Source organism: Homalodisca vitripennis, chromosome 1 (genome assembly GCF_021130785.1).
Source record: "Homalodisca vitripennis isolate AUS2020 chromosome 1, UT_GWSS_2.1, whole genome shotgun sequence".
Lineage (NCBI taxonomy): Eukaryota > Metazoa > Arthropoda > Insecta > Hemiptera > Cicadellidae > Homalodisca > Homalodisca vitripennis.
In genome coordinates, this window is record NC_060207.1 from 48,915,515 (window position 1) to 48,932,746 (window position 17,232).

A 17,232-nucleotide genomic window follows, 5' to 3' on the forward strand; every position below is an offset into this window, starting at 1 on the left:
AAATTTCTGATACAATCTTATCCCACCATTTGAATTTTGGTCTGCCTTCTGGCTTTCCAAGTACTATTATAAATTATCCTTGCTCTTTTTATAGTACTTGTTTTGCTCATCTTATTCTTGTTTATACATGTGCTTTAAACTATTCTCTCTGAAAATATATTTTATATCTCTTTTGTCTTTAGTCCTCTGAACACCATTTTCATGGTGTAAGGTTATTATAATAAGCATTTCTAAAATTATGTTTAAAAATGTTTGTTGTGTTACTTCCACTAGTTTCTGACATTATGTGTATCCATTTTATCCAAAGATGTTTTCTTAAAAACTTTTCAGGTGTGTTAATTTTTTTCTGCATTGTTTCAAACTAATGTAAAACTCCCCTAATTATATTTTGTAGGAATCAGTGCTTTTGAGCAGCTCATCTTGAGGCTAAGTCATGTCATAAAACCAAAGTTAAAAACAAAGAAATAAGATGGAAATACTTGTCATAATTTGTCATAGCATTTATACAAAAATACCATTACTGTTATTAACATTATTATTTTTTTATGCCCTTTAAATGTTAGGCATAAAAAATGTTACATGCTGAGTGGTGTCATATTATTTTTGGGGTTAATATGCGAGGAGTGTTATAGGTTTTTCGCAAAAAACATTAGGATTTGCAAGAAAATGTATAAAAATATGTTTTATGAAGATATTTGAACTTTTGTGTCCTTTTTTAAACATTAATAAATTATGCATTGGAAAATGTTTAAATCTAGGAGATATACTAAAAAATGTGTTTTACCATAACACTTCTATAAGAAAAATAAATAAGAACCATAAGAAAAATGTCTATATTTTTCTTAAATATAAAGTTAAAAATATTCTTGCCATCCTCTTACATAGTGTAGAATTTTTAGTAAAATTACAAAATAAATTACTATAACTTTACTTATAATATTAAATAAAGAGTTATTATTTTATTGTGATTTCTAGAAATAAAATAAAATTATATTAAGACGTAGAAAAATTAATCTATAAGGAATATCAATGGAATTTGTAATTTACTGTATGAAAAAATAAAAATTGAATTTTCAACTAAAATTACCATGAGAAAAAGTAGTCAACTTAATTTTTAATGCTTTTTTGTTGTAGAGGTGAACAAAATGTATATACTTAACATAATATTTACAAATTGTAAAGTCCAAACTTAAAAAAATTATGTGTTGGCAAATGTTTGAGAACCTTTGGGTCCATGGTTTCACCCAGTATTGTAGACTTTTAAAATATTATTCCAAAAGTCTCGTTACATGACTTTGGTACTTCTCGCACAAGTATAGCGGATCACGTAACACGATCTCCAGCACTTGAGCGCATTTTCACTGGGTCACATTACGAGACCTCTTGGCACTAAAATGATTTGAATTGATTTTGTATTTCTACCATTACATAACTAATTAACAAGTGCGGTTGAAAGCAAAGGTTTACATGGCATTGAAAGAGAACTCCGGGATCGCTGGTAGTGAAGCCCTTTGGCAATCACAGCTGATAATCTCGGTATTGTCTATTGACAGTCTATGAGCTCATTTATCTACAGTGATCTCAACCTTTCTACTATAATATTTCCTATCTCCACCAGGTAACTACACCCATTTTCCCAGTTTAATATAGAATTTCCTGTCAAATTCCTATTTATAGACATAGTTATTAGATTATACAGATCTCCAAAATGACCATTGTGTAACATTTAATGCCCAAAGAAAAAATCATTTTATTCAGCTAATTTCTGTCTGCATATTAGAGTACTGACTTTTAAGCTTCTGGGGCAGTAGATAATATCTGATTATCAACCAGTGCAAGTGATTGTAGCTTCCCACTGTGTTACAAATGTTGGTTTGCTGTAATGAAACAGTAATACTTAGCTACTAAAGTGGCTGAGCGCCATCTGGAAATAGTGTATTGCTTGGGGCTTGGAGCAGCAGTCTTCTCAACTATAGTACTGGAATATTAATCTTTAAACTTACAGTGCAGTTGAGTGCTATTTAAATGTATACTGTTGTAGCTTGCGAGTTCTTAGTCTGCAATAAATTTATTAACACAAAGAGAATATATTTTAAGTTGTATGTATTTACATGCAAATAAAATGTATTGAAATACTAGGCTTGTTCATAGTAATATATAACTACCAGTAGCCGAGTATCAGTGCTGATTCATTGATAAATTACTGCATAGTGTTTGTTTGCAATGTGTCAAATTTTTTGTTTAGGATTGAAAAATATAAAAAAACCATTGAGAGCTTACCTTAAGTAAAGTTGCAGCAAATGTAAAATGTAGGAATTCTCAGTAGTTTTTATTGAAGAGCAGATTATTTTAATTACAGGGATTGAGTGATAGGATTCAGTGCATCAGGTATAATAGTTGCTCAATGCTTTATATATATATATATATATATATATATATATATATATCATTGTCAGTAATAATAATGACACCTTATTATAAAGTACAACAATAAAGTGGCATGTGTTTTGGTATAAAAATACAATCTTCAGTGTTCTACACAATATATAAATCAGCTTTGTCTGTTTTCATAATTATTTCAAATACAACACATAGTCCACACAAACAAGTTAGTTAGCCTCTAAAATACAATACCGGTAGTGAATATTTGACAAGAATTTATTCTTTTTACATCACTTTCTTCAGAATTTTGTTATTTTTGTGTAAAGTAAATACCAACACTGTCACTACTGTCAGACAACAAAGAATCTTTGTCCATCCAGTGGTGAATTTCAACTTTGATATTACATATTATAATACCCAACTTTTCTTAAGAACAATTCATTTAATTAATGTAAATATAAATAAATACTAACAAGTATGTTCATGTAAACAAGTCTCTTTACTGCTGCCTTAACTGTAGTCTATTAACCTTTTCGCCGCGAATTAATAAACCAACACTGTTCCAAGATTTACATTTTTTTGACAAAAAAAAATTTTTTTTTCCTACAATTATTAAACATTATTATTTTGGTTCCTTGAGATGTTATACACATGTTTTAGTAAGAAAAACGCAACATTAAAATTTTTTTATGGTGAATAATACATGTTTTTTAGTTATTTTATCAAAAAATTTGTAAAAAAAAATATTAAATTGTATACGTTGGTTGTGCAGTCTGAATGAACTTTATATCATAATTTAATTGTACATACACCCATATATGATATTGTGTAACAAGTAATTTGTACATAATAATATAAATTTACCAGTAAAGCTGAAAATGTGGTGATTCGCACGAGGCGCAGAAGTAGCAGGGAGTCCATGTCTCACAACACTCACTTTTATACATTTAGAATTATTTACACAAAGTTAAAACTATTCATTCTTCAATTTACTTTTTTAATAGTTTCAAGTAATAAGTCACAATAAATACAAGTTAGTAGGCCTAATACATAAAAAATAAAAAATGCAAAAATGTTGTCCAATATGCAAACATTCTCTTATAGCCTTACAAGATTGTCTTGGTTTTTAGCAATTGCAAGTTTTCTTATAAATCTTTATAGAGTGATAAATTTCAAAAACAAGGAACTATGCACAGGGGTGGCTCATCCTGGCAAGTTTTACAAAAATACGATGTTTGCTTTCTTTTACACGTGCCTTTCCCTTTTTTGGTGCAGCTTGATGGTAGGATACTACAAACAGCACAGTTGGGTTTGTGGTTTTTATCTCCATATTGGCTGATAAAATGGATTTTCCCTGATAGTCTGTCATCAAGAGGGTTGCTCAATTTTCGACCACGTCGGATTGCAGTTCTAGGTTGCCATGCACTTAGTAACCCGTCAATTAACCTGTTCTCGAAACTTTTTGTGGGTTAGAGATCTTACACCATTTTGCATATTATAAGCTATGCAGCCATTTATCAATGCAATTTCAATGACAAAATGCCATAGGGGGGTGGTACCATTTCATTGATTTATGGCCATAAGGATACGTAGAACAAAACTTGTCAAATAAGTCTACTCCACCCATATTTTTTGTTGTACAGTACTTGAATATTGGGTTTCGTGACTTCTCATCTGCCTGTCTTTGATCTGACTTCAATTAATTTTACTCCAGTGTCACCTACAGTAGAGAGCATGTTTACTTTTCCTGTATCTTGCCAGGAAACATGCTATCATATCCTTAGATTCTCGGATCCATGTTGTTGGGGAAGTCACCTTTCTTTTTCTTCAAATTTTTCATTTGTGCAGGCAAATTTTTTCGGTTTGCTCTCACCGTACCGACATGCTCCCCAACCCACTCAACCTCAGGTCGTTGAATAAATCAACACTAGAGTAGAAAATTGTCCATGTATATGATTCTGTTAGTAGATTCAAAACCTAGTAACAAAATCTTTTACAACTCTACTACCCAGGCCCTCATCTTTACTGTCGGTTTCTTTCCCAGTAGTATACACCTTGAATCTCAACAGAAATCCATTTGAAGAGTCACAGAGCGACCATACCTTGATTCCCCATTTTGTTGATGGCTTGCTTGAGAGATATTGTTTGAAGGATAGCCTACCTTTAAATTTAACCATTACTTTCATCTATAGAAAGTGCCTCTCCAGGCTCATAGTTGTCTAGATATGTTTAGAAACAAAATCTATCAAGGGCCTTATTTTGAACAGTGGGATCATATCCAGGATTACCCTTTGACACCTGATTGCTATTATCATTGAAATGCAAAAAAGACTTGATTAGTTGATATTGGTCTCTAGAAAATATTTTGGAAATGCCGGAGTTTTTGTCAGCCAAAAGCCGTCTTGAAAATATGATTCTTCGTTTGGCTTATGAATGAGTCCCATTGAAATTTGCGTTGCTACAAAAGCTTTCATGTCCCTTTCATCGATTTCTTTTAGTTGGTGTAGTCTCTAGAACGTTTGGGAATGTCAGTTGTTACATCACAACATTGTAAAGAATAAATATTTGTGTGTTCAGCTACATATTTATAGATTGCTTCAGGAAAGAATTTATGAAATGATTCAGTTGAGTTAGGTTTTCAAATTTGACCTTAGGTGTATCACAAAGTGTTAAATTTAGGTATTTTGTCTAATACTATGTTAGAACCTATTTGAATTTCATCCCACAAGGTAGCATTGTTTTGTTGAGATTTAGGCCTAGATGCTCTAGGGCTATTTTCATCTAATGGACCATCTATATCACTTTCAGAAGAATAGTCTACATTGTTATCACCTATTTCAAAATCTGAGTCTTCATTACCATGATTCAAATATTCATTAATCTCATCATCGGTTATTTGTTCCATTATTAAACAGGGATAACCTCAACAGGCTAGAAATTTGTAAAAACTATTGTCCCTGACTAGCCTACATACCTAACAATCACAGCCTTTTTGTTGTAAGATATTCACTACAGTAACACAACACTTTTTAATGTTTAATGTTAAAACACTTACTTGCATTAAAATATTAAGCAATAAAAACTAAACAATATGAATACAATAAATTCAAAACAAATAACCAAACATAACCAATGTTTAATGTTAGTAAACACGGCAAAAGCAGCAGACGCGATCCCGAACAACTGCCAACATCGTCATGTGACTAGTCTAGTTCAAATATTTGCCGCGCGGCTTGTAGCACTTTACAGAAGGCAGTGAATATGGCGTTTACTCACTTGGGACTATAGTCGACTTACACAGGCCAACGGAGAAGTTTTTCTGCTGCCGTGGACTAAAGTCGATTTACGCGGCGAAACGGAAAAAAAAAACGGTGAGTCGACTATTGTCGATTTACGCGGCGAAAAGGTTAAAGACAGCCTGTATTGTAGTAATAAATATTCTTTTGGAAAAGTAAACTTGTTCTGTGAATTATTTGTGTAAAATTAATGTTAAGTTTCTAGCTAATAATATATAAACATTTGATATATATATATATATATAGTAAATTTCTTCATGAATGCAGTATTTTACGAGGTATATACAAATATGCCATCATTAGGTCTGATTTTTTATTTTGTGTTTTTTAGAGAGTTCTGTCTACATCAGCGCCATTCTAATTTATTAAACTAAGTTTTTTTAATGTAACAGTCCAAACTCATTGCAAATCTTAACAACCTCCACAGAAATCAAAACATAACTTCTAGATTAGAGCCACAGAATCCTAAGCTACAGTGATTCTTAGCTGTTTTTATTGCAAACAGGGTAATAGAAAACCAATAGGAATTGTATAAAGTTATTAAATGTACTAATAAGAATCAAACTAATTGGAATATATTCTGTGTTTCCACTATTACTTAATTTCTTTGAACTGTTTGTATAAGTTATTTTAGAGATTCCCTTTGTTAAAAAAAAAACTGTTTTGTTACACCAAACATTTAGAACGTTTATTTAATTAATATTTTAATATATACTTAAAATTTGCTAGATTTTAGACTATACTTCATGAACCTAATTAATGGGTTTGTACGAGTTAATAATGTTGACATAACAGCAGTTATATCAGTTCTTATTTTAATATTTGTATATTAGAAGATACTTAAGTTGTATGTATTTTTCTACTAATAAAGCGTAGAGTAAAATACTAGGCTTGTCTGTATTAATATATACTCATCAGTTTGAAATTTTTAAATAATATATTTAGATAAATTTCTAACGATTTTTACAAATCTAGCTGAAACATTAAAACATATTATCTGGTTGTTTAATTTTTTTATATAACAGTGTTTCCTAGTAAAATTACAATACTCATCAGTCTTGAACTTAATTAGATACAATAATAAAAAGGTGTGATTAAAATTAGATTAACTAAATGCAGGCACACACACACACACTCCCTTTAATAAATTTATATATTCTGTTTTGTTTATTGTTGTGAAGAAAGGTGGGAGCTAAAGTAAACCTCACTCAGTTATCTCTCCAAAAGAACTGGGACTAACCAGTTCCATAATTAATACTACAGTATTAGTAATGTTACAAAGCTTATTTGTTATTTTCTAAAGATTTCAAATTTTTCACGAGTTTCATTTGTGTGTGTTACATTTAATTTAATATCAGTAGTAATTAATATATTAGGAGTACAAGTACAACTAAATTTTTTCATTTTAAAACTTTCTGAAAGGCTGTTTATTAACTACTGTCAACTTGCTAACAAGGCGTGAAGAGATGCAATGCAAAATCATAATCTATATCATATTAGAATTATGTATTATTGTGTACCCTTTTAATTTAATGCACTAATTTAAGAGTTGAATAAAGTAACAAATGAGATCATAATCATAATGATGATCGGTGTAAAATACTGTTTTATCAGATGATTTGGACATTGTCATATACAATGTCCTTGCATCAGGTGTATAATGGCCACATGTTTAACAGATCATTTGTAGTCAATGAGCCTATCTGATAGAGATCTTCCAGAAGTAAGCAGAGTCCTTGAATGTCGGTAATTTTAAAGATCTTAATTATACAAAACAGTGATACTTCAATCTTTTAAAACAGTTAAATATTCCAGCTCAATTCTATTTTGTAGTCAATGATACCAATTAAACTGTTAACCTATCAGTACAGAATATCAAGTGTTTAAGTTTGGGTCATCAACCAGTCTTTCTAGTGGGAGGTAATTTATTATATTAATATAAAATCCACAAAATGAAAGAAATTGTGTATTTTTCTTAACTTGTTCAACCCCCATCAGGTACACGCGATCTTTCCCAACTGGCATTGTGTACCCGAACGGATACACATTGCGATCCATTTCTTTATTGTTTGTCTGTTGTCGTGGTGGTTTCATAAATTTGATTCCCAGCTTAAATAAATACCTCAGGCTATCGTGTACCCCATCGGGCGCACAATTGCTTAATTTTTAACGTAGAAATTAATTTTTCAGGTATCCCTTGAGGTACATGAAGAATCACTAAACAAAGTTAAAATTATTTTTTGTGTACAAAATTGTAAGCCTATTACTTTTCTAGTTAAACTTAAACGTTTAATGTACGAAAACAATTAAGGTTTTTTGCCATTATTATTGAAAAATTCAATTGTATATAAAATGTACGGATTTTCCTATCCAGGAAACTTGTCAAAGGCAAGTGTTTTGTTTAAGGGATAGATAGATGTTTTTGTGTTGAGTGAGATAATTATGTATGTTGGAAAAATTAGTAAAATCAAATTTAATCATAAATTTAGTAGTGTCTGATAAATATAAATTTATGGAAAAGTAAGAACTTTTAAACTATAAAACTGTGTGTACAGTCAATATTTATGGATAAACACGGATAGACAAGCCTAGTGCACGTAACTAACTGCATGCCTCTGCAGATGGCGACACTCACAGAACATCACCTCGGGGATAAGTGTGTCTGTGCTATAACTAAAACTATTTTTACCAGAGAAACGACAGCCAGCAACTGACATTTGAAATATTAAATAAACTACAACATTTTTATATACTAACATTGCTTATGAAATAATTGAAATATTATATTAAAAGATCTTCGTTATCTAGTAAAAATGTGTCATATTCAGTATTTACTTAAATCAAGATCACAAATGAGAGACTCCACAGAATTAAGTATAGATTTTACCGCTAATATGACTGATATATGGTGTCAAGAGTGAGTGAGGTGAGTCTTGTTAGGTGCATTTCTTTGTTGTTAGGTGAGTCTTTGATACCACTTATGTAGCATTTTTCATTAATTAATGGCCCATTAATCATTGGCTATTAAAGGAGTTCTACAGTTTAAAATTGAGCCCAAACCTTGGATATTTAGTTGAAATCCAGCAGCTTTCGATGATAATTTATGTCTATTTACCACTTAAAGGTAACTCTGAGACATTGTCATTGAAGAGTTGAGTGCTGATATCAGATGATATGGGAACCGATCAGCCCCTTCATCTGTAGTAGTAGCAGCAAAACCAAGATGTCAGGCTTCCACCCCTATCCATATTTCCCCTTCACTTGAAATTTGTTCATAAGATTATTGTTTTTTTCTCCCCATTATAAAAATTATTTGTCTGAAAAGATTTTGTTCTTTAACCCTTTGAGTGCCGCAGCGTTTTGCTATATGGTATGCAAAAAATGCCGAGCGAAAATGCCTGATTCTGCAAGGGTCTGGTTAAAAATTCATAACAAATTATTGGTATAATGTGTCTTGGGTTTTTGTTTGTTTTTTTTTTTTTTTTTTTTTTTTGTAGATAAATATATTTTTTTTATACATAGAATACATTGATCACTTATTTAACGTTTTTATACAAATAAAAAAAATCATTAACAAAAACTATATGAGCAAAAAACATTTAGTTTTTTATTTTGACACAACTTAATGTTATTGAAATATTTTGTTTTTTTTTTTCACTTTTAGTTATTCTATCTTATACTCCATTTAATTCTTTACAAAAAGACATATAACAATTTTTTATACTTTTTGGAAAATAAATATGAAAATATGAACCACTACAAAACTAGAAATTTTCTAACCTAACCTAACACTGTGTATTGTCTACACTGCTAATGCTTAAATCTAATGCCTGCAATACTAGGTCTTCATTGTCAGCAATGTTTTTACGACTCATTGTTTATAAATATCACTGAACAAACATAAAAACTATACAAATGTATTTAGTAAAGTACTAGCTGCTTACGATCACTGTAACTCATGGTCAAGTCATGGTTCTACTTACACACAGACTAGAACAACATACAAAAACGAAATAATATGAAGATATTAACACTACGAACCCTTTTACACTTAAAAACTTTCAATACCATTTGTGAAATAAACAGCAGAGCAAACAAAACGTGTTACGGCTCGTCCACGTAGCGGTCGATTCTAAACTCGACTGATGCGCTCACTTTACAACTGCCGTAAAAATCAGAATCTAACCAGAATGCAACAAAACTTACATCAAATGTTATGTTGAAGCTTTTGGAATGCCTATGTATATTCATTGAGTCAATTTAGATAAATACTATATAAAATATAAGCGTTACTGCAGAAGTCGCTAACAGCGATTCTGGCATTTCTTGCATATAATGCGAGATCGCCGGCAGCAATGCTCCGGCACTCAAAGGGTTAAACTACAAAGAAATTCCAGTTATATGTAGCTTCTTAATGGGATTGGATCAATCTTACTATTTGGAAACGAACAAAATATTGGAGGTCCATTAACAAAATATATAAGCTTAATAGAAAAATATAGTTTATTCCGAAAACTTGAGCCCTTTTCATCATTGCAGAATTTTTACAGTACCTTTGTATGTTTTTATAATATACTACCATCCTTTGTTTTCCATTTTCTTGAAATCATTGTACATCACAGATTGGCTTTTATCGCTATTAGTTTTTATAATATACTACCATCCTTTGTTTTCCATTTTCTTGAAATCATTGTACATCACAGATTGGCTTTTATCGCTATTAGTTTTTATAATATACTACCATCCTTTGTTTTCCATTTTCTTGAAATCATTGTACATCACAGATTGGCTTTTATCGCTATTAGTTTTTATAATATACTACCATCCTTTGTTTTCCATTTTCTTGAAATCATTGTACATCACAGATTGGCTTTTATCGCTATTAGTTTTTATAATATACTACCATCCTTTGTTTTCCATTTTCTTGAAATCATTGTACATCACAGATTGGCTTTTATCGCTATTAGTTTTTATAATATACTACCATCCTTTGTTTTCCATTTTCTTGAAATCATTGTACATCACAGATTGGCTTTTATCGCTATTAGTTTTTATAATATACTACCATCCTTTGTTTTCCATTTTCTTGAAATCATTGTACATCACAGATTGGCTTTTATCGCTATTAGTTTTTATAATATACTACCATCCTTTGTTTTCCATTTTCTTGAAATCATTGTACATCACAGATTGGCTTTTATCGCTATTAGTTTTTATAATATACTACCATCCTTTGTTTTCCATTTTCTTGAAATCATTGTACATCACAGATTGGCTTTTATCGCTATTAGTTTTTATAATATACTACCATCCTTTGTTTTCCATTTTCTTGAAATCATTGTACATCACAGATTGGCTTTTATCGCTATTAGTTTTTATAATATACTACCATCCTTTGTTTTCCATTTTCTTGAAATCATTGTACATCACAGATTGGCTTTTATCGCTATTAGTTTTTATAATATACTACCATCCTTTGTTTTCCATTTTCTTGAAATCATTGTACATCACAGATTGGCTTTTATCGCTATTAGTTTTTATAATATACTACCATCCTTTGTTTTCCATTTTCTTGAAATCATTGTACATCACAGATTGGCTTTTATCGCTATTAGTTTTTATAATATACTACCATCCTTTGTTTTCCATTTTCTTGAAATCATTGTACATCACAGATTGGCTTTTATCGCTATTAGTTTTTATAATATACTACCATCCTTTGTTTTCCATTTTCTTGAAATCATTGTACATCACAGATTGGCTTTTATCGCTATTAGTTTTTATAATATACTACCATCCTTTGTTTTCCATTTTCTTGAAATCATTGTACATCACAGATTGGCTTTTATCGCTATTAGTTTTTTCATCTCTAGAGTACTAGATGGCCGATATCAGGTATCTGTAATACACCATACTTTCATTAGAACATGAGTTAGATATGGAGTTATCTTATGTTAGTAATGTTAAACTTCAAATGCTTTTATGCCGTATTTGTGTTATAGAACAATGGGGAATGTCTCATTTTATAGATCTTATTAATACACATAAAAATGCTTTAAGTTTTGCCTCGTAAATTTTATACTTTATTATTAGTATTCAAACAATGAACTACAAAAAAGAATGAGATTTTTTTCAGAATAACAAATAAGGCTATACAAAATTTTAAAATCATATTTGGATGTGTATAAAAATATCTTTAAAATGAGACATCCTGCCATAGTTCAATGATTAAAAATACGAGTGTGAAAGTGTTTGAAGTGTATCATTGTTTGTTGAGTAACATCAAGATGGCCACCAGTACAACAGGCTATGAACATGGGTTCTCAACTTACTGATATATAGACCAGCTGTGTTTGATCATTTAGTCTCATATAATACTTTCTAGGCAACCTAGTTACGTCAGATATTTTTAGGTGGGTCCAGAATGACCATAAATGGTGTGTGGGGAGTATCCTAGTCAAACTTAATTGTCTCAAATCTACTAGATCATCTGGGTAGATAAAAGCTACCTCATCCTCCAAGTAATTAGATTATATAGCATTAGACCATGAGTGCCAGACAGTTGTTGATGCTGATTATATACAATCAGTTCATTTGTGTTGCCTTTTGATGATGAGTCAGAGAAAAGGCATATAAACAGATCCCATATATTACAACTAAAGATTTTTATTTAAAAAGTCAGTTGGTTACTTATTCTTTTCAAAAAATCATTTCTCGGTCAAATTTGTAAAGCACAGAAGTTAGTGGTGTTTTGTGAGTGCGCCGCCCCGCCACTATGTGTTGTTGTTAACTCTGTGTCGCGTGCCTGGCACGGCTCAGGTGCGCCACCCGTCGCTCACTCACTCGCCAGCGGTCTGCACACATCAAGACTCACCGTCGACATCGCTCGGTGAGTGTCGCATCTCCTACCTTGTTGCTGTCCAACAGTAGGGTTGTCTGAGTACTTTTACAACAATTAACAATGAAAGTAAAAGCTCCTTATATTGTGAACTCGCTCTCTTGAGTCACAGACATTTCATTATATTAATTTTTAAAATAAACTAAGAATTGTGTTGTGTAGGCGCTTTATTAAAACAAATTGTTTACAGATAAATAAAGTGAGTTGGCTCTGGCTAGCCGCTATAAAAACATAAGATGACCACAGTTGTTGAGATTCTAACTAGAAATTGAAGTGTTATTTGGAAATACATTCAGGAATCCAAAATGCAAAAGTATGTAGTGTAGTTTGTATTTTTTGCAAAAGTTACTTTTTATTTTCTTTTCATCATAGTACAGTTATCAAGGTCAAGTATCAGGTATATTTATATACTCAATACAGTTACCTAAATAAACTATAAAAAGTAAGTTATACATTTAAAAATCCACAAAACACTAATAGGAGTTTCTGGGCATTGACTATGTGGGAGTACACAAAGTAGCTACAGCTATAGCATGCATTGTTTTAAATTGAGATTAATAATTAAGAGAGCATTTAGTATAATTACTAAATATTGTTGTCTTAGTTATATCTCAGTCTGTAATTATGTATTTTGGAAATTTAAATTTTGGCTAGCTAAATTAATTTGGCTAATTGGGTGAGTTTTTTAACAAGTTATGTTAATAGTAATTTTTATTCATAGATCCATAGATACCTTTTAGTTTGTATTATTGACAAAGTTAATCCAATTTAATTAAATCATTAACATTTTTAAAGAACATTATATATTTCAAGTGGCTTAAAATGAAAATTTAAAAAAATATACAGTTATTTTATTATCTTGAAATACTGGATTGTTCCATCTGCTATTCAACTAATTTGATTTTATTTATTTGTATTTTAAAGACAAGCTGTACATATTCTTGTTTAAAGTCAAACCACGAGATATATTGACATCCATTATTTGCAAACCTGTAGATTTAATAGTATACTTTACATTTATTTAAAATTCTATTCTTAAATACATTTTAAAGTGGGGTATACTTAGTATAAAGTTACAATTTTTTTTATAAAAACTCATAAAAAGTATCAATTTATATTGTTGAGTTATTAAATATGCAAAATGAATGTTTTTTTTTCTAATTTTCTTTCATGTTTTCTATCTTCTCAAGTGTACAGAGTTTTAATCAACATTTTGGTTCTTGGTCATTTTTATTCCAACAATAAAGAAAACATCAAATCATTACTATTATAAATACCTTCATACATTAATTCTGAATGAATCATTTTACCTACTCACACTTCCCTACTGTTGGAGTTAAGAAGACTATTAAGGTAAATTGATAATTACATGTAAGAGTTTATTGTGTTCATGAAGAATTGGCGTTAAAGCACGAGTGGTTTAATAGATGATTAATTAAACATTAGTTTCCTAACATTTGTAAAAGGATTTTATAGCAAGTGGAGACCCCTAAAAAAATAGAAGAGTAGCATGCAGTTCTCTGTAGATCTGTTGATTTTGTATAGTTTTGATTGAATATTTTACAAATTATTGAAATTATTAGCTTTAGTTATTCAACATTAGTAATACCAACAATTTGTTGTAATTAGATTGAAAATAGGATTTATCCTTTTTCTGCTGATTCACTAAAGGAATTTAATTGTAGTAAGATTTTTTTGAGGGATCCTTCAAAGTTTACTGTAGGTTTTATAGTATTTGAACTTTATACCTTCAATATCTAATACTCATAAAGTATCTGACTTCTTATTAAAATGTAAACAATATTTTTATGAATTGAAAAATCTTTCACACTGCCTAATAATAAAACGTATCAAATAACATAATGAAATAGATCTTAATAAATTTGTAACTCACACTTGTTATTATTTAGTTTTGTAGTTCGAGCACGGTGAAATTTTTTACATTGTACACTAACTTATATATAAAAAAAATTATTGGTCTGTAGAAGAGAAATTTTGAACTAAAACGGCATGAATTTGTGTTACACTATTTAAAATTTAACTGTCATTGATGAAGCAAATGGCAGTGTTTGTGTTGTTTGAGCTGAAAGCTTTCCAGCGCTCTGTAAAGAAGTGCAAACTTGCTACTTTCTCAATAAGCTTTCAGAATATTAAAACCAAGCATTTACTTTTATATACTGCCTCTGTTTATTTTTGTAAAAGCTAAATGCCGTGTCTGCTTCACACAAGCTTTAATTGGCAACGTTGTTGTAGTCCTGTTTAAATCTTCAAACTGAGATATAAGATAAGCTTTGAAGGGCACACAAAGCTTCTCTCAACATTTCTGTACACTTTAAACTGTATGTATCACTTATACCAGCTTATTTTATTTTTAAAATCGAGCAGAATGAGTACAAAATGTTTCAAGCTTCGGTCAAATCCAGTGCTGTATGAACTTTTATACAACTTACATAAGGTGAAATATGCAGCTTTTCTCTAAATTTATTTACATTTTAAGTTTTATTCATAAACAATGAGAACTAAACCTTAATTATGGAGTTGCAGCTTCAACGTAAGTCCAGCAGCAGATGTAGACACTAGTAGGCAGTAGTAGGCACGCGGCTTGCTGTACCTCACCTGCTATGTTTCCTATAGCATGTTTCAATGTTATGTTGTAGTAACGTAGAAGTTTGTCACAAGTGGCCTGACCGTAGAAAACAAAACAAAACCGGTTGTTTTAAAAAGTGCTATAACTTGAACAAAAAATAAGCATTCAATATATGTAAAATCATCATGACACTATTGTACAACTGTAGAAGTTTTTGTATTTCTCATAACATAAATCTTAACAGTATCTCAAAGTACATTTGGAGACGCTATTGCATGCATTTTACCATTTTACATATGATTTAAACAATAATAGTTATGAGATTGTACAGTTTTTCCTCAACCGGTTGAATCATCAAACAGCGGGTTTATCTGTAGGTGAACCTTTATCTCTATATAGAAAACAATGGTGCACTGCAATAACCAATTTAAACTCACAGCACAAACTGTGCTTTCTGCTTCACTCTCACCTTTGCTGCTGTCAAGTGACAGATAAGTAAACGGCACTCAACCTGACTTTGTCTGTGTGTCATTTAAAGATCTATGCAGTGATAAATATCAAAAATCATTTTGATGCAGTTGTTCTAAAGTGTTACATTTGTTTTACAGTGATTACTGTTGAGGGTTGGTATATTTATGACTGTAATCTTAAATCTTTCTATTGTGTGCATTTCTACCAGTTTATAATTTAAATATGAAAATAAAATCATTTTAACCTCTTTTTTAGTGCCTAAATTAATTGAGAAAAAACAAGCAATTAGTTTATAGAGTAACAATCAGTTACATAAGATGTTTATACAGAAATATAAACTTTAAAAAATGTGCTTGTAATGTTAATATTTAACTTTTTAAACAAATCACAAAATTAATCTATGTTTTACTTCAGTCAAGACTGTAAATTGTGAATCATAAAAATATTTTATTGATTGCACAAATTGTATTCAACATTTCAACAAAAAATGAACATTTGTTAAAGTTTTTGTCATATATTATTCATCATTTATGTAATAGGAATGCTCTATATTCTCTATAATATTTTAGATTATAAAATGTTTGAAATTTGTATTAATAGTAGTAAAATTACTTATTCTACAAGTTCTTCAACAGCTCTAATTGAATATGTCTGAATTAAATTATGACTATAACTATAATTATGGATTTCATAATATAATAGTTTTTTTTGTGATCATAGTTCTTTTCTATGTTTGTTATTTAAAATTCCACTATCTTTTATATTTATTTTTCCACAAACACACACTAACTTCATTGATTCTTACATTTCTCAAATGTCTTTTGTCTTATTAAACATTTGTCTGAAAACTTTATGAATCCCAACTACTTAAAAGTAATTTTATTGATCATGTTTGCTTTAGTACTATTAATAACATGTGAGCTAGTAATAACTCTTAATCGCCTGATGCATATATTCAATTAACAATTAAATATTATAATCTAGGAGACCAGAGCCATTTGCATTGTACACAAGTACAGAACCTAGTTTTTCTTGCAATAGAAAGAGGAATTCTTTTCAAGAAAGAAACCTATTTTCAGCTATGTTAGTTTTGGTGAGGTTGAAATGGGAGTGTATCAAAATAGTTAAAAATATGAAAGGATAATTTTGTCTTGGATTGTAACTTACCCAAATTGACACACTTAAAACTGACAGTCAGACACAAACAATAGTTATATCACTTTCAGACAATTTAGATAAAGGACTCAAAATTGCCACGTAACGAGTGTATATAGTTACATGACGCTGACGTAACATTTATTTATGTGTTTCTTGGTTGGTCTTAAGTGTGTCAAGCCAAAAAATTTATGATCTGGGAAAAAATTGCCATTTCATATTTTTAACCCTTTTGATAACCTTGCCATTTCAACCTCTACCAAAACTAGCACAGCTGACAATTGCTTTCTTTCTTAGGTAAATTTATTGATTTCATGAAAACTAGGTTGTGTGTTTATTCAGTGTACATTAGATAAATTAGTGGTTTCTTTTGTTTTTGTTTCTCCATTTATATTTTTATTTTACTATTTTCTTATTTGATATTAACAACTTTTTACCAGCTT

The 17,232-nt window shown here is 30.2% G+C and overlaps 1 protein-coding gene across 6 annotated transcripts in view; it reads left to right on the forward strand.

Moving 5' to 3' along the window:
* LOC124361122 (serine/threonine-protein kinase WNK1-like) overlaps positions 1 to 17,232 on the forward strand; it is a 163,606-nt gene that overhangs the window by 75,155 nt on the left and 71,219 nt on the right. The window lies entirely within an intron of this gene.